The following is a 14,719-nucleotide window of genomic DNA, read 5'->3' on the forward strand; positions in this document are numbered from 1 at the left end:
TCACTGCTGAAGTATTTTCAAATTTGAAAGCCTAAATTCCCAGGTCTGCATTTGTCTGTGTTGATTCCTTGACTTTTTTTTCTTGTCTATTAACTCTTTTTTTCTCTTCTCCTTCCTCACCCAGTTCTCTGCCTGTGATTCTCTCTCTCTCTCTCTCTCTCTCTCTCTCTCTCTCTCTCTCTCTCTCTCTCTCTCTTCTCTTCTCTTCTCTTCTCTTCTCTTCTCTTCTTTCTCTCTTTCTTCCTTTCCACCACACTCCATGCTGGTTACTTTTTGTCAGCTTGGAACAAATGTTAATATTAGTGGGAAGAAAGAATTTCAGTTGAGAACTGAGGAACTGCCTCCATCAGAATGGCCTGTCCATAATGCTCTCTCCTGTTTAGGGCACTTACACCTCATTCAACCACTGGACCTGGTTCTTCCAGAAGATCAAATGTTATTCTCCAGCCAATTCTTATCCATCCAGTGTTCCACCCTGTGTATACAATTCTTCACCATGTGTATGGGAAATAACCCTTTCACACATTAGTTGTAAGCCATTGAATTATATGCTTCATTTGTAAACTCTGATGTAATAGTTTTGAGACTCTAACTTGGGAATTTTGAGGGGATTCCCAGGTTGGGTCTGCTCCCATGGTGCTCATCAGCCAACATTGGATATCTTAATTTGTTTTCATAAGAACGTTTTATTCTTATCCCTATGAATATCTCCAGATAGGAGTTTCACAACTTGCCCATCATGATGAATTATTAATATGGGGAAAGTGATTGTAGAAAGGTCAAGGGTCAAAGAATCTGATCCCCAAACTCTGATAATTTTTTTAAAATAGTCATGTCAAAATTCAGATAGGACTAGGGTTATATTATAGAAAAGTCTTAATTTCTCAGGTCAATCAGCCTTCCTTTTTTTTTTTTAAAGAAGTGTTATAGTATATTAAAATAAACACTATTTCATAAGAAGAAAATAGCAATTTTATTAACTGGTTTCTTGAAGGACCACTCTGTCTGCTAAGAATATGAAGGAATCATTCAGTCAGGATAGCTATCATCACAAAACCAAATAGTTGCAAATGCTGGTGAGGACTGGGAGAAGAACACTGTTCACTGATGATGGGACTGTAACCTGGTACAACCACTGTGGAAATCAGCAAGGACTTTTCTTTAAAAATCCAAAATTGCCAGCACTCCAGAGGCAGAGGCAGGCAAATAAATCTCTGTGAGTTTGAGGCCAGCCTGGTCTACAAAGCAAGTTCCAGGACAGCCAGGTTACACAGAGAATCCCTATTTCGAAAAACAAAAACAAAATTGAACTACCATGACCCAGCTACATCACTGTTGGGCATATCCCCCCACACACAAAAAAACCCCTCTTCATCCTGTCATAGAGATACCTGCATATCCACATTTTTACTACAGTGTTCAAATTAACAAGGAAATGGAACCAACCTACATGTTCATCAACAGATCAATGGGTAATAAAAATGTGGTATGTATGTATACACAGCAGAATCTTTATTTAAAGATTCTTAAATCTGCAGGAAAATGAATGGGTTTGGAAAATATTTTATTAAGTAAGGTGACTCACAAAGACAGTATTGCATGCCTCCACTGGGATTCAGTTTTTATAGGTATGTATATTTATATGTACAGGTATATGGACAGCTAGGGCAGTTACACAAAGAAACTCTGTCTTGAAAAGAAACCTGCTGTTGTGTACATTGATTAAGAACAAATAAATTTTAAATGCTTATATATATATATATTTGTGTTGCAATATATATATATATATATTTCTGTGTTGCAAAAAATATTTTTATAGACTTTATTTTATTTTTAATTACGTGTATATGTATATGGACACATGTGTGAGTGCAGATGCCCATGGAAGAGGGCATTGGATCCCTAGAGCTGGAGTTAGAGGTGATTGTAAGCCATCTGACGTGGGTGCTGAGAACCAAATTCAGGTCATCTGCATGAGCAGCATGAGCTCTTAACTGCTGGGTCATTTCTTCAACACCACAAGCACCTTTTGTGTGTGTTTCCCATAATGAAATGGAACCGATTCCTTTTGAAACTTTGAAGATAGGTGAAAGTTAGTGTATATATGGTCTTCTTTAATCAGCAGCAATAACTTGTTTTCTAGATTCAGAAACTATTATAGAAAGCCAAAATGCCCCATTCACTTATTCAACAAATATTAATTGAAAATCAACTAAGATCCATGTACTTTTATAGGCAATGGCGATATAATGAAAATTAAATTTAAAACACACACACACACACACACACACACACACACACACACACACACACACACAGACGCATGCACGCACACACGCACTCATACACACTCACTCAATGGGGCTGGACAGGTGGCTCAATGGTTAAGAGCATTGGCTACCTTTTTTGTTTGTTTGTTTTTTGAGACAGGGTTTCTCAGTGTAGCTTTGCGCCTTTCCTGGAGCTCACTCTGTAGCCTAGACAGGCCTTGAACTCACAGAGATCTGCCTGCCTCAGCCTCCCAAGTGCTGGGATTAAAGATGTCCTGGCTACTTTATCAGTGGACCTGAATTCAATTTGCAGTACCTATTTGGCAGCTCAAAACTATCTGCAACTTCTGTTACAGGAGTTCTGATGCCCTCTACTGGCCCCTTCAGAAATAAGGCATGCACATGGCACACAGACATAGATGCAAGCCAAACATCAATAGACATACACTCATTTTTTAATTTCAAACTTTGAATGTCGCTGCCCATACCAAGCATCCATTGTAACCTGTACTATCAACAGGGGGAAGACATAGGAAGCAAGACTCAGATTCTACTCTTCATTTTTCTGCTCTTTTGCCTACTTCATCCATGTTGGCTTCATAGCCCATCTTCCCTGCTTTACAATTTTTGTGAGCCTTTTATCTACCTAATCCTAGTGCTTTGAAATTTAATAGAATAGCATGGGCACAGAAAATTATGTACTCAAAAGAAAATTAGGACACAACTGTGGTATATATTGAGGGACAGGCCTCAAGAATGAGTTAATCATTCAAGAGATGGCTGGGCTGTGAGACGTGCCGCAATGATGAGCTCCTAACCAAGTGTGATTTACTCCAACTAGGCTTGAGAAATCAGTGAGCACCCCCTTGTCTAACTAGGTGACAGTTCCTGGAGAAGGTAAAGTAATGTCAAGATTCGAGAGAGTGGCCAGGCTGGGTGGCTCACACCTGGAATCCTAGCTCCCAAGGCAGGACATCAAGTTGAAGGTATACTGGGCTATAGAAGGAGAGCAAGAACAGCCATGTCTCAAAAGAAAATGTGAAAAGGGTGAAGGATCCAGTTAAGTGGTATTGTGTTTGCCTTAGGGTCAATCCCCAAGATATTAAATAAATAAGGGCTGAAGAGATGGCTCAACAGTTAAGAACATTTACTCCTCTTCCAAAGGACCAATGTTTAGGTCCACTCACTTACATCAGGTGGCTCACAAGTACCTGTAACTCCAGTTCTAGTGAGTCCAACACCCTCTTCTGCCCTCCACAGGTACTGCACGCCCACAGTACACGTACTGACACTCAGGTACACATGTATACATGTGAAATAAATGAATGAAGATATAAGTGAAGAAGTAAAATGAGGTTGGAATGTAGCTCAAAAGTGGTGTACCCTAGGATCAATCCCTACTACTGCCAGAGAAAAAAAACATGGCAGAGTAAGAAAAGCCTAAAGATGGGAATCAACCAAAACATTACAATGATGAGAATTGTTTAATAAGGGATTGGAACAATGATCAGATAAGCACATGGGAACCTGACTTCCAGACAGGTTTGATATAATAGCTGCCAGCAGAGGTCTCCCATTGTGAGCAGAGGTGCTGACGATAGGGTGAGCCTTGAGTCAGCATGGGATGCCAATCTTTACTATACATTTCTCTTTGGAATGAACATGCGCTGTCACTGTCTCTTCCAAAAATCAGCAGCCTCCCCTCGCCAGGCCCAGTTAATTGGTAATGTCCAGGAAGAAAGAGGAGGAGAACTCTACCTCCCCTCATGTACCAGAATAAACTTGTCATCACTAGCCCTCTGTCAGTTCCTGTCTTGGAGAACTCAAAAAGGAAGCAACACTTTTAATACAACTTTCCTTTCTCGAGATATCAATGTCTACCATGTAACTTTAGCATCAGGGAAGCCACAATTGAAAGACTGGGTTCTTATTGATATAGTTAAGTTTCTGGAAAGTCTACGTTACTACAGCTCTCAGGATAATATAGTCATTCATGCTGGAAGGACATTAACAAAGGACTCAACATATCAATGTTTTACATGAGGACAAAATCATTTCTGTAATGTAAAAGAAATCCAAAGATATTCAAGAGTCGATACAGTGACTCCATTCATCAGTGGTGGGGTGTGACTCTGTCCTTCAGCTCCCCATTAGAGATTTGACTGTCATGATTAAGGGTTAGCACAGGGAGGGTCAAGGAGGTCTGCATGATGCCCACCATGCATAGAACAGACATGAGGGACAGGAAAGAGGCAATGGTTCTTTCAGCTGAGATGTATTCCGCTGTACACACTCCCATTGAACTTACTTCCAGAAGCCTCACGTTTATAGTTCATTGGTCATAGAATTCTATGACCATCTGAAATTGGGAAAGACAACACTATTGTGTGTAGTCCTTTCTTTTCTTTCCTTCTTTTTTTAAAAACGCAGGCTCTTCCCATGTAGGTCAAACAAGTAGGTTAACCCCAAATGACCCTCCCTTGCTGCTCAGGCCTAAGATAGTCTCTTACCACATCACTTTTCCCTTTTCTGTACTTGAAGGTGATATCCAAGCCTCATAAAGTGGCAAACCTCTGTACTTCCAACTACTTTAGAGGCAAAGGCAATGGTGTCATGAGCTCAAGGCCAGACTGAGCTATATAGCAAGAGCTTACTTAAAAAAAAAAAAAAAAAAAAAAAAAAAGGACTGGGCCATGTAGTTCAGTTTTTAGAATACTTGAGTGCTGTGCCCCAGATTGAGTCCTAACACCAGACACATACAAACACAGAGAGAGAACGGGGAAGGACAAGGTCTTTCATGTATTAATTCAATTATATGTATTTCCTAAAAGTTATTATTATAGTTTATGCTGATTCCTCTAAAGTATTGTTTTAATGTTAGTGTTATTAAATCTAAAGTGATGTTATTGCTGGATTTTCATCATCTCTATGCTTAATTTTTGAGTTACATATATGCACCAAAACATCTATGTCTGTAAATATATAGACATCCCATATATATTCATCATATATATATATATATATATATATATATATATATATTCCTAGACATCAATAAAAATAAATGATCACTTGTGTGATGGTTACTCTTCATGGTCCACTTGACTGGGTTTGGAGTCACTGAGGAGACATATTTCTGGACCTACAGTGCTTCTGAGGGTTGAACTGAAGAGGAACTGAAGAGGGAAGATTCACCCTGAATGTTGGTAACATCATCCCATGGGCTGGAGTCCCAGAAGAAAATAAAAGAAAAAAGTGAGCAGAGAACCTTCATCTCTCTCTGTTTCCTTATTGTAGGAAGTGGCCAACTGTCTCACACATCACAGCCAAAGAGAACTTTTCCTTTCCTAAGTTGTTTTTGTGGGGTATTTTGTCACATCAACAAGAAAAAAATGGCTAATGCTGTCAGCCATATTTTTTAGGTTTTAACTGCACAGTGAATGAGATTATTGGTGGGCAGAAGAAAAATGTCTGCTAGGTATACAACAGTTGTATGGATTCACTCCTTAGAACTACCCTGGGAGAAAAAGTCACATTTATTTTCACATCCACAAAGATCCAAAGTCTTTGTACACAAAGGTTTCAGGTTCTGTGTTGAGTCAAGTTACATTCATTTCACCTTGAATCATTTAATTATTTTTAGAGTTTTAATGTTAAATATAACCACAGAAAAGCATTTATTAGTCAAATACACATCGCAATAACATGATTTCTTCATGACAGCTGGGAGGGTGATATTCTCAGCAGCCAACATCCAACTTCATTCTCTGTCCCTCCTTGTGTTTTCTCTGTTTCTTTTCACTTTTAAATCTACTTTCTTCTAGAAACAGTCTCTAAAACAGACGTCTAGAAACAGTTACTGGGACAAAGTGGGCTGCAACCTTTCCTGAGCCGGAAATTGCTCTTGAGGTAGCACCCCCAACGCTGGTGTCCTGGACCACCAGTGGAGTAGGTGGTGGTATATGCAGATAATCCCAAGGATCCCACCCAATCACAGAGAGAGGGAGTCCAGATCCCACAGGAAGGGAGAGAGAAACACATGTGGACTGTGGACAGGACCAGGAACTCCAAAGACTGTTGTGATGACTCAGAAGATCTGTGCCTTCCAGCTACCTAGGACTTTGTGGAAAGGGTGAGCCAGAGCCCGGAAGCTGTCCAGAGTTTAGAAGATGTGCCTGCCCAAGTCGTCCCATTTACTCTTCCCCCCGGAGCTTGGGCCATCCCATCTCAGCCTTCAGACTCTATGTGCAGGAGCCCTGGATGTGCCTTGGGAAGTCTTGGAAGCACAACCATTCCTTGAACACATTCTAATGAGTATTGGCATTTTCTCATCCTCTTTAAGAATAGATCTGGTATTACCATATGCAACTAGGTTTCATCTCTGTATTCAGCTTCTTCAATTAATAAATGCTCACAACAATGAAAAGATATACTTTGATTATTCTCATCTCCTGGTCCTAGTATGTAGGAGTTAATGGAACACATACACTTAACCACTGCCTGGCACAGATAATAAACATCAGTTATTGCTGTCAGGACCAACAGTGCTTAATATATTCCATGGACACTTAGTAAATGTGTTGGTGCACAATTCATTCATGTATTTGATTTCAATGGCTGTTATCAGACTCCCATTATGTTTTAGTTACACCGACGAGAGAGTGAGATGTATATGAAAACGTATTAAACAAAAAGGAAGAGAATATGGAGTACTGCTTCTATTATACTTTATAAAACCTCACCAACTATGGCTGGAACGATGACCCAGTGGTTATGAACACTGACTGCTCTTCCAGACAATCAGGGTTCAATTCCCAGCACCCACATAGCAGCTCACAACTGTCTGTAACTACAGTTCCAGAGGATTTGATACTTTCACACAGGCATACATGCAGGCCAAACACCAATGCATGTAAAATAAACATAAATCATTAAAAAAAACTCACAAACTAACATCATGCAAAACTACAAGCTGGGTCAATAAAACATGCTACTCAATACCATTCAATGTCATGGCATTAGTATTTTATCAATCATCACAAAATTTTATTTTTCCCTGAAGTGTCAAGTATAAACCCCACACATACTACATAAGCACTCTGCGGTTGAACTACATCTCCCAGCCCTAATTACAAAGCTTTTTAAGACACTTTTAAAAACTCAATGTGGGGTAACACAATGTTTCCAACACTGTTCTCAAACAATTAAGCTTACTTCAGCCTTTCTCATGCTGGGACTGCAGACATGAGCCATTGTGGTGGGCTTGACCCAATAAATTTAATGTCTGTGGATCAGGATATGTGTCGGTGTCTATGTGCTCCTTAATTGATAGACCTTAGAAATTAAAGAGAAATATATCTAAATCATTCTTGGTGGTGATGGTTGATGATAATTTGTGGAAGTAAATTTGGTGGAGGGAAATCTAAAACTTACAAGATTGAAGAATTGAGTGTGAAAGCTCAGCCAGCAAATGACTCTGGTCATATCATTTCATGACTTTCCTCCCTTCTCCAAAAAACCATCGGGATGGTAAAAATGTTTGTTTATATGTCTGCAGTTTTCAGATTTATTCATTTTACTAATTTTCAATGTGTATAAGTGTTCAGCCTGCACGTGTGTCTGTGTTCTACATATGTGTTTGGTGCCTTAGAAAATCAGAAGAGGTCTTCAGTCCCCTGGGACTGATGTTATAGACAATTGTGAGGCACCATGATGGTGCTGGGACTTGAACCTAGGTCCCCTGCAAGAACAGTCAGTGTTCTTAACCACTGAGTCAACTCTCCAGCCCTATGCCTTCATTTTAGTACTGGGTTTCTGAAACCCTCACACAGAACAGTTAGACATTCTTATCATTCCACGTCTGCTTCATAAGAGTTGACTGAAATAACTTGAGTTAAAATTTATATCCAGTAACTATGTTTCTTTTTCACATTTACTCTCAGGCATTGTAGAATTGTAGAGGAAAGGGGATTTTAAGAGTACTAAGTCTTCCCTCCTGTTCTTGTGTCCTCTGGATTTATTTGAGGGTTACAATTTAATAAGATCCCTTAGATGATGATGGAGTTAGTCCGAACTAACTCTTTGTGACTGATGATGGTTCAGGGAAGGCTGGGCAAGGCTTTCCCAAACTCAGCACTGTTGACATGCTGACACTTCTTTGTTGCAGCTGGTATTCTTAGACAGTGCTTGAAATGTGTCAACATTCTAGGTCTCTCCTTTCCAGGACCGCTGCTACCTTTTCCTCAATGTGACAGCTGAAAATGTCTTCAGGAGGGGCTAGGGGTGCAGCTCAGTTTGCACTAGTGCTTGGATCCCAGGCACGGGATCCTGTGTTTAATTCCCGGTGCCACATGCATACACATAACACACAGATATTTCCCAATATCCTCTAATGAAATAAAGACACTATATTGTAATCATAATAAAGAGACTTTAAGAGCAGATGAGTCCACGTTAAAAACTAAAATATGGATGAGACTGGAAAACTGCTCTTGTCCCCCGTGTCTGATGCCACCTTTCAGTATTAGTGGTTAGATATAAAGGAGTTCATCACATGACTTCAAGAAATTTCCCTTAAGGGGCTGGAGAGATGGCTCAGTGGTTAAGAGCACTGGCTCCTCTTCCAGAGGACCTGAGTTCAATTCCCAGCATCCACATGGCAGCTCACAACTATCTGTAACTCCAGTTCCAGGGGATCTGACACCCTCCCACAGACATACATGCAAGCAAACCACCAATGTACATAAAAAATAAAATGGAGTCATTAAAATAAATTGAAAAAAAAAAGAAAGCTTCCTTAAAGCCAACTGGCATACACTATATGCCTCTATTTTCTCACCCACCCTGACCTTGCTGCCTGGATGTGGCTCTGATAGCTGGAGATGCAGCTTCCATATTGAACAACTCAGGAGCAGAGCAATGACCAGCTAGCAGAACCTGACATTTGAAGACTTTATGGAAAAGATTCGCCATTTACTTCCTTTAGTGCTGACCTGTGGACTTCCATGTCACAAAGAAATAAATGGCCTCCTCTGAAAGCATTGTCACTGGTTAACGACAATGACAAGCAGAGAGATGGGCCAGGGATGTAATTAGGTCAGGCTACACACATACACCGAGCACCACATAAGCAGGAAGGGTGGAACATGCCTGGAGTCCCACCCAGCACCACAAGTTCAAAGTCATTCTCTGCTCCATAAAGCAAGTGGTCTTAATCAGCCTAGAGAAAGTAAGTATGCCAACACCAGTGAGCATGCCAATTTGGATGGGAGAAATCTCATAAGCCCTGCCCCCCACCCCTCCATGAAGAGACAGAGACAATTAATGGCCTCTGAAGGAATCAGTCTTCTCCTGAGATGGGTGTCTTGATAGGTTATCTGTTCCCAAGTGGTCAGCACTAAACACATATACATATGAGCAGAACTAAATGGACTCAGCAGGTTCTCTCTCTCTCTCTCTCTCTCTCTCTCTCTCTCTCTCTCTGTGTGTGTGTGTGTGTGTGTGTGTGTGAGAGAGAGAGAGAGAGAGAGAGAGAGAGAGAGAGAGAGAGAGACAGACAGACAGACAGACAGACAGACAGACAGACAGATGGACAGATGGACAGACAGAACAATGAAGATGTCAGGAAGTTGAAAGGGAGTAGGGGAGACATGAGACAGATTATAGGGGGTGAGGGAGGAGGAGGAAATGATTTAAATGTAGTACAATGTATGAAAATCTCAAAGATAAAAATTTTTAAAAGAAAGTGAATATAGAATAAAAGACAGAGCTGATGACAGCATTTCTTCACATCATTCTGCCCATTTAAATCCACACACTGCTGATTTAATTAAAGTGCTACAATATAACCATTTCACATGTAAACAAGTGTGTGTATTTTCAGATATAAGTTGGTGGAACTGGAGTGTGTTAGCATAAGAATTATTGCAAGAAAGGAAGAAAGGGAGGGAGGAAAGGAGGGAGGGAGGGAGGGAGGGAGGGAGGGAGGGAGGAAGGAAGGAAGGAAGGAAGGAAGGAAGGAAGGAAGGAAGGAAGGAAGGAAGGAAAAGGAGGAAAGGAAAGGAAAGGAAAAGAAATGGAAGGGAAGGGAAGGGAAGGGAAGGGAAGGGAAGGAAAGGAAAGGAAAGGAAAGGAAAGGAAAGGAAAGGAAAGGAAAGGAAAGGAAAGGAAAGGAAAGGAAAGGAAAGGAAAGGAAAGGAAAGGAAAGGAAAGGAAAGGAAAGGAAAGGAAAAAGAAAAGGAAAGGAAAGGAAGGAAGGGGAAGGTTCCTGGAATTCAAGAATCAAGATGCTAAAATGACCAACCCATTTGAATCCAGGCCTTCCACATTTGAATCCACGGTGCTTGGCCTTCTGATCAGTTTAAAACCCAGTGCACTCGGATTTCTTTAGATCAAAATCCCAAAGCTAAGGATGTGGCATTGGTGCCATGCATGCTCCACTCTGTTAGCTACTTCGTTGTTGCTGTGACCAAACACCTGGCAGGAAGCCACTTAAAGAAGATTTTTTTTTAAACAAGCAGTATAAGGGGATTCCATACCTTGTGTTAAGAGAGTCGGGAGGCAGGAGGATGAGGTGGCTGGTCATGGTGGGTCTGCAAGTCAAGAAGCAGAACAGAGGTAAGAAATGGAGCTGTGCTGTCACTTAAGGCCTGGAGATCCACTTCCTCCAGCAAAGCTCCTCATGTTCCCATCCCAAAACAGTGCCACCAGCTGGGGACCAAGGGTTCAAACACTTGTGCTTGTGGTAGAATTTCATAGTCAACCCACAAATAGTAAGTGCATACATCAGGACTTCAACAAAATCAAGGTGAGACTTGAAGAGAAACTTGAGTAACAGGGGTGCATAAATCCCCTCAAAGATGCAGAATTTGCAGTGCTTGAGCTTAATCTAGAGCTTAACCTAGATAATCTGTTGCATGGACAAATTCATAGTTCTTGATAATTTGCAAATAACATGATAAACGAATAATAGTCTTGTACTAGTAAATGCATAATAAATTAGTAATTTACTAATTAGCAACATAAATTTTTATTTAAGAAAACAGCTACTGATAAGCAAAGAGAAAAACATTTTTTTTTTCAGATTTAGAACTTCTAAGCCCAACATAGAATGTCACTAAAAGGGTTGAAGAGCTGGCTCCACCTTTAAAGGCTAGGCACATAACCAAAAAGACCGCAATGTTACCTGAAGCAAATTCTCTTCTCGTTGTGTGAAGCTTCATTTAATTTACCACGTACAGTCTTTTGATCACTCAGGGTGCCTTGACTGAAGTGAATATCACAAAAACAAAGTTTCCCAAAAGAAAATAATCAAATCAAAGAAAATCCTGATTTCGGTGTGTTGGCTCACCAGGTAATAGTATTTGCTGAGCAAACACAGGGACCTGTCTTAAGATCCTCAGCATCCACATAAGAGGTGGGTATGGCTGCTTGCACCTGTAACTCCAGCACCCTAAGTGGTGTTAACAGGAAGACAGATGGAGCTTGCTAGCCACCAACCTAGCAGGTTCAAGGGGAGGTCCTGCCTCAAGGGAATATGGCTTAGAGTGATAGGGTAGGACTCTAACATCATTTCTGGCCTCCACACTCCTGTACACAGGTGGGTGCACAAGCATATTTACATTAATGCGTGCGTGCCTGTGTGTGTGTGTGTGTGTGTGTGTGTGTTATGCCAAGAAAGAGTGTAGAGAAAGGTGAAATGTAAATTCACAAATATAAATGTGTGAATATTGTATTCTAATACTTGGGAATAGTTTGAGCAGTCTTTCTCTGATTTATCTTTACATGATGGACCATTCGTTGCAAAAAAAAAAATGGCACTTGAGAAATACTTATTCAAAGAGTGGGTCTCAATTAGACATTAGAAGCTGGAAGTGTGACCTAACTCAAGCTGTGATTTCATCATTTTCCTCTCATACAGCTTGGTTTCTGAAAACTTCATATTTCATTTAGTTTCAAAGAGTCTCAAGAATGCCAGAATGAGGGCATCAAAAACTGTCTCTCTATTCTTAGTCGGGTGCTACAGTACTTTATACTTTTCTGATTTTGCCATGATAATAGGATTAGAAAAAATATTTCAACACAGGAGGAAGATAACATTCTTCACAATTTCTTTCTTTCTTTCTTTTTTTTTAGAGGTGAATTTTTTTTTAAAGATTTATTTATTTGTTATATATACAGTATTCTGCCTGCATGTGTCCCTGCAGGCCAGAAGAGGGCACCAGATCTCATTACAGATGGTTGTGAGCCACCATGTGGTTGCTGGGAATTGAACTCAGGACCTTTGGAAGAGCAGCCAGTGCTCCTAACCGCTGAGCCATCTCTCCAGTCCCTTCACAATTTCTTTATGAATATTACTGAAAGTTGTGTAAGGAAGCTTTACATTCATCTACAGTGAAAGAAAACCCGGAAAGGATTGTGTCTAAGCTAGAGTTTCTATTGCTGTGAAGAGACACCATGACCACAGCCACTCTTATAAAGGAAAACATTTAATTGGGGCTGGCTTACATGTTCAGAGGTTTAGTCTATTATCATCATGGCGGGAAGCATGGCATCATGTAGGCAGACAAGATGCTGGACAGGAGCTGAGATTTCAACATCTGGATCTGCAGGCAGTTAGAAGAGAGAGAGACACTGGGCCTGGCTTGAGCTTCTGAAACCTCAAAGCCCAGCCCCAGTGACACAATTCCTCCAACAAGGCCACAACTACTCCAATATCTCCTAATAGTGTCTATGGCCTAAGGGGGCCATTTTCATTCAAACCACCCCATATTGCTTCTCTGTTAGGTGTATCCTTACTGAAGTCACATAATGATTATTGAAACTCTCTCAAAAGAAGTCTGATTCTGAGTATGATTGTTGGATAAATCTGCTGTAAAAGATTTACTTTCCCCCCCAGGAATCAAAAAATATCCCTCAAGAATAGCCGCATATGAAAATCTTGAAGCTTTTTCATCTACAGTCCAAGCAAATAAATGTCCCTTTTTTTGTATTTTATAAGTGAAAAGGTACCCACAGAAGTTATGTTAAATTTGAAAAAAGTAATAATATAGAAGCAAAACAGTCAGAGAGTAAAAGACCCAAAGAGCTGCTGAGTGTAGTTACTATGATTTTTACCCATAACAGAAATCAGATAACATGAAATACATGCATTACATGGAAACACAGATGTACTGGATGTGTACCATTTCCCAATCAGATGCGCTTTCAGATGCAGTTATGATGGAGTCTTCCACATGGGTCTCTAGATACTACGCCAATTTGATAAATTCATATGCAAAACCACACTGAGCTCTCGAAGTAGAATCCCAAAGCCTCAGTGTGGCAAAAGGTGCTCTGTAAGCGGACTTCCTGCCCAGCACTGGCCCCTTCATCATGGGGAAACTACCCATTCTCTGCTTATATCCTATAGGGACTCAAAGATTGTCACAATCAACTCTGCTTTTCTAGTTTTTCAGATTTTTACATTATTTTTCTCACAGTGAGTTAAATTTGCCTCCTGGACACATCTCTGTCTTGATCCCAGTGTTTGACTTTAAATAAAAAGATAATTGTTTCATAAAAAAATAATTTTAATATATCCATGCCATTCACTTCATTATATACTGGCAATATAGCATTAAGCAAGACCAATATCAATATTTCTCACCAACTTCCTGTTGCAAGACCATCTTTCAGCATTTAGAAGAGAGCATTTATATCCTCAAGTGTACATCTCATTTTTGTTCACTTTTTTGTCCCTTAGCCTGGCTTCTGGGACTTTGTATAGTTTGGAAGCTTCATATGGTGACAAGAGATTTCCAGGTGGGACTCTGTCTTGCCCTATTACTTGGTGATTTCATTTAGATCATCTTCATATATGTATATAATTTAGAAAGCTCCTACTATATTAGCTTTCCATACTACCATGTTTCCATACATGGCCCTTAGCTTTAGCTGTCTCTCCCCTTATTCTCTCCCATGTCTCCCTCTCCCCTCCTCCTCCCTGCTTGATCCTCTCATTCCAGCCTCCCATCTACCCATAACTATCTATTTTATGTTCCTTTTCTAGGGAGATCTGAGTGTCTCCCCAATCCCTTACTCTACACATCACCTCCCTGGTTCTACTGATCGTGGCTTTGTTATCATTGACTTAACACCTAATATCCTCAAATAAACAAATACATACCATGTTTGTCTTTCTGGGTCTGGATTATTGCACTCAGGATGTTTTTTTTTTTTTCTAGTTCCATCCATTTAGCAGCAATGATGTCATTTTTTTAAAGGATGAGTAATACTCCACTGTGTAAATGTACTACTTTTTTTTAAGCCATTCTTCTGCTCGTGAACATCAAGGTTGTTTCCAATTTCTGGCTATTATGAGTAGAGCAACAATGAATATGGTTGAGCAAGTGTCTCTGTGGTAGGGTTAAGTGGCTTTTGGATACATGCTCAAGAGTGGAGTGGTACAG

This window comes from Peromyscus maniculatus, chromosome 21 (assembly GCF_049852395.1).
Source record: "Peromyscus maniculatus bairdii isolate BWxNUB_F1_BW_parent chromosome 21, HU_Pman_BW_mat_3.1, whole genome shotgun sequence".
Taxonomy (NCBI): domain Eukaryota; kingdom Metazoa; phylum Chordata; class Mammalia; order Rodentia; family Cricetidae; genus Peromyscus; species Peromyscus maniculatus.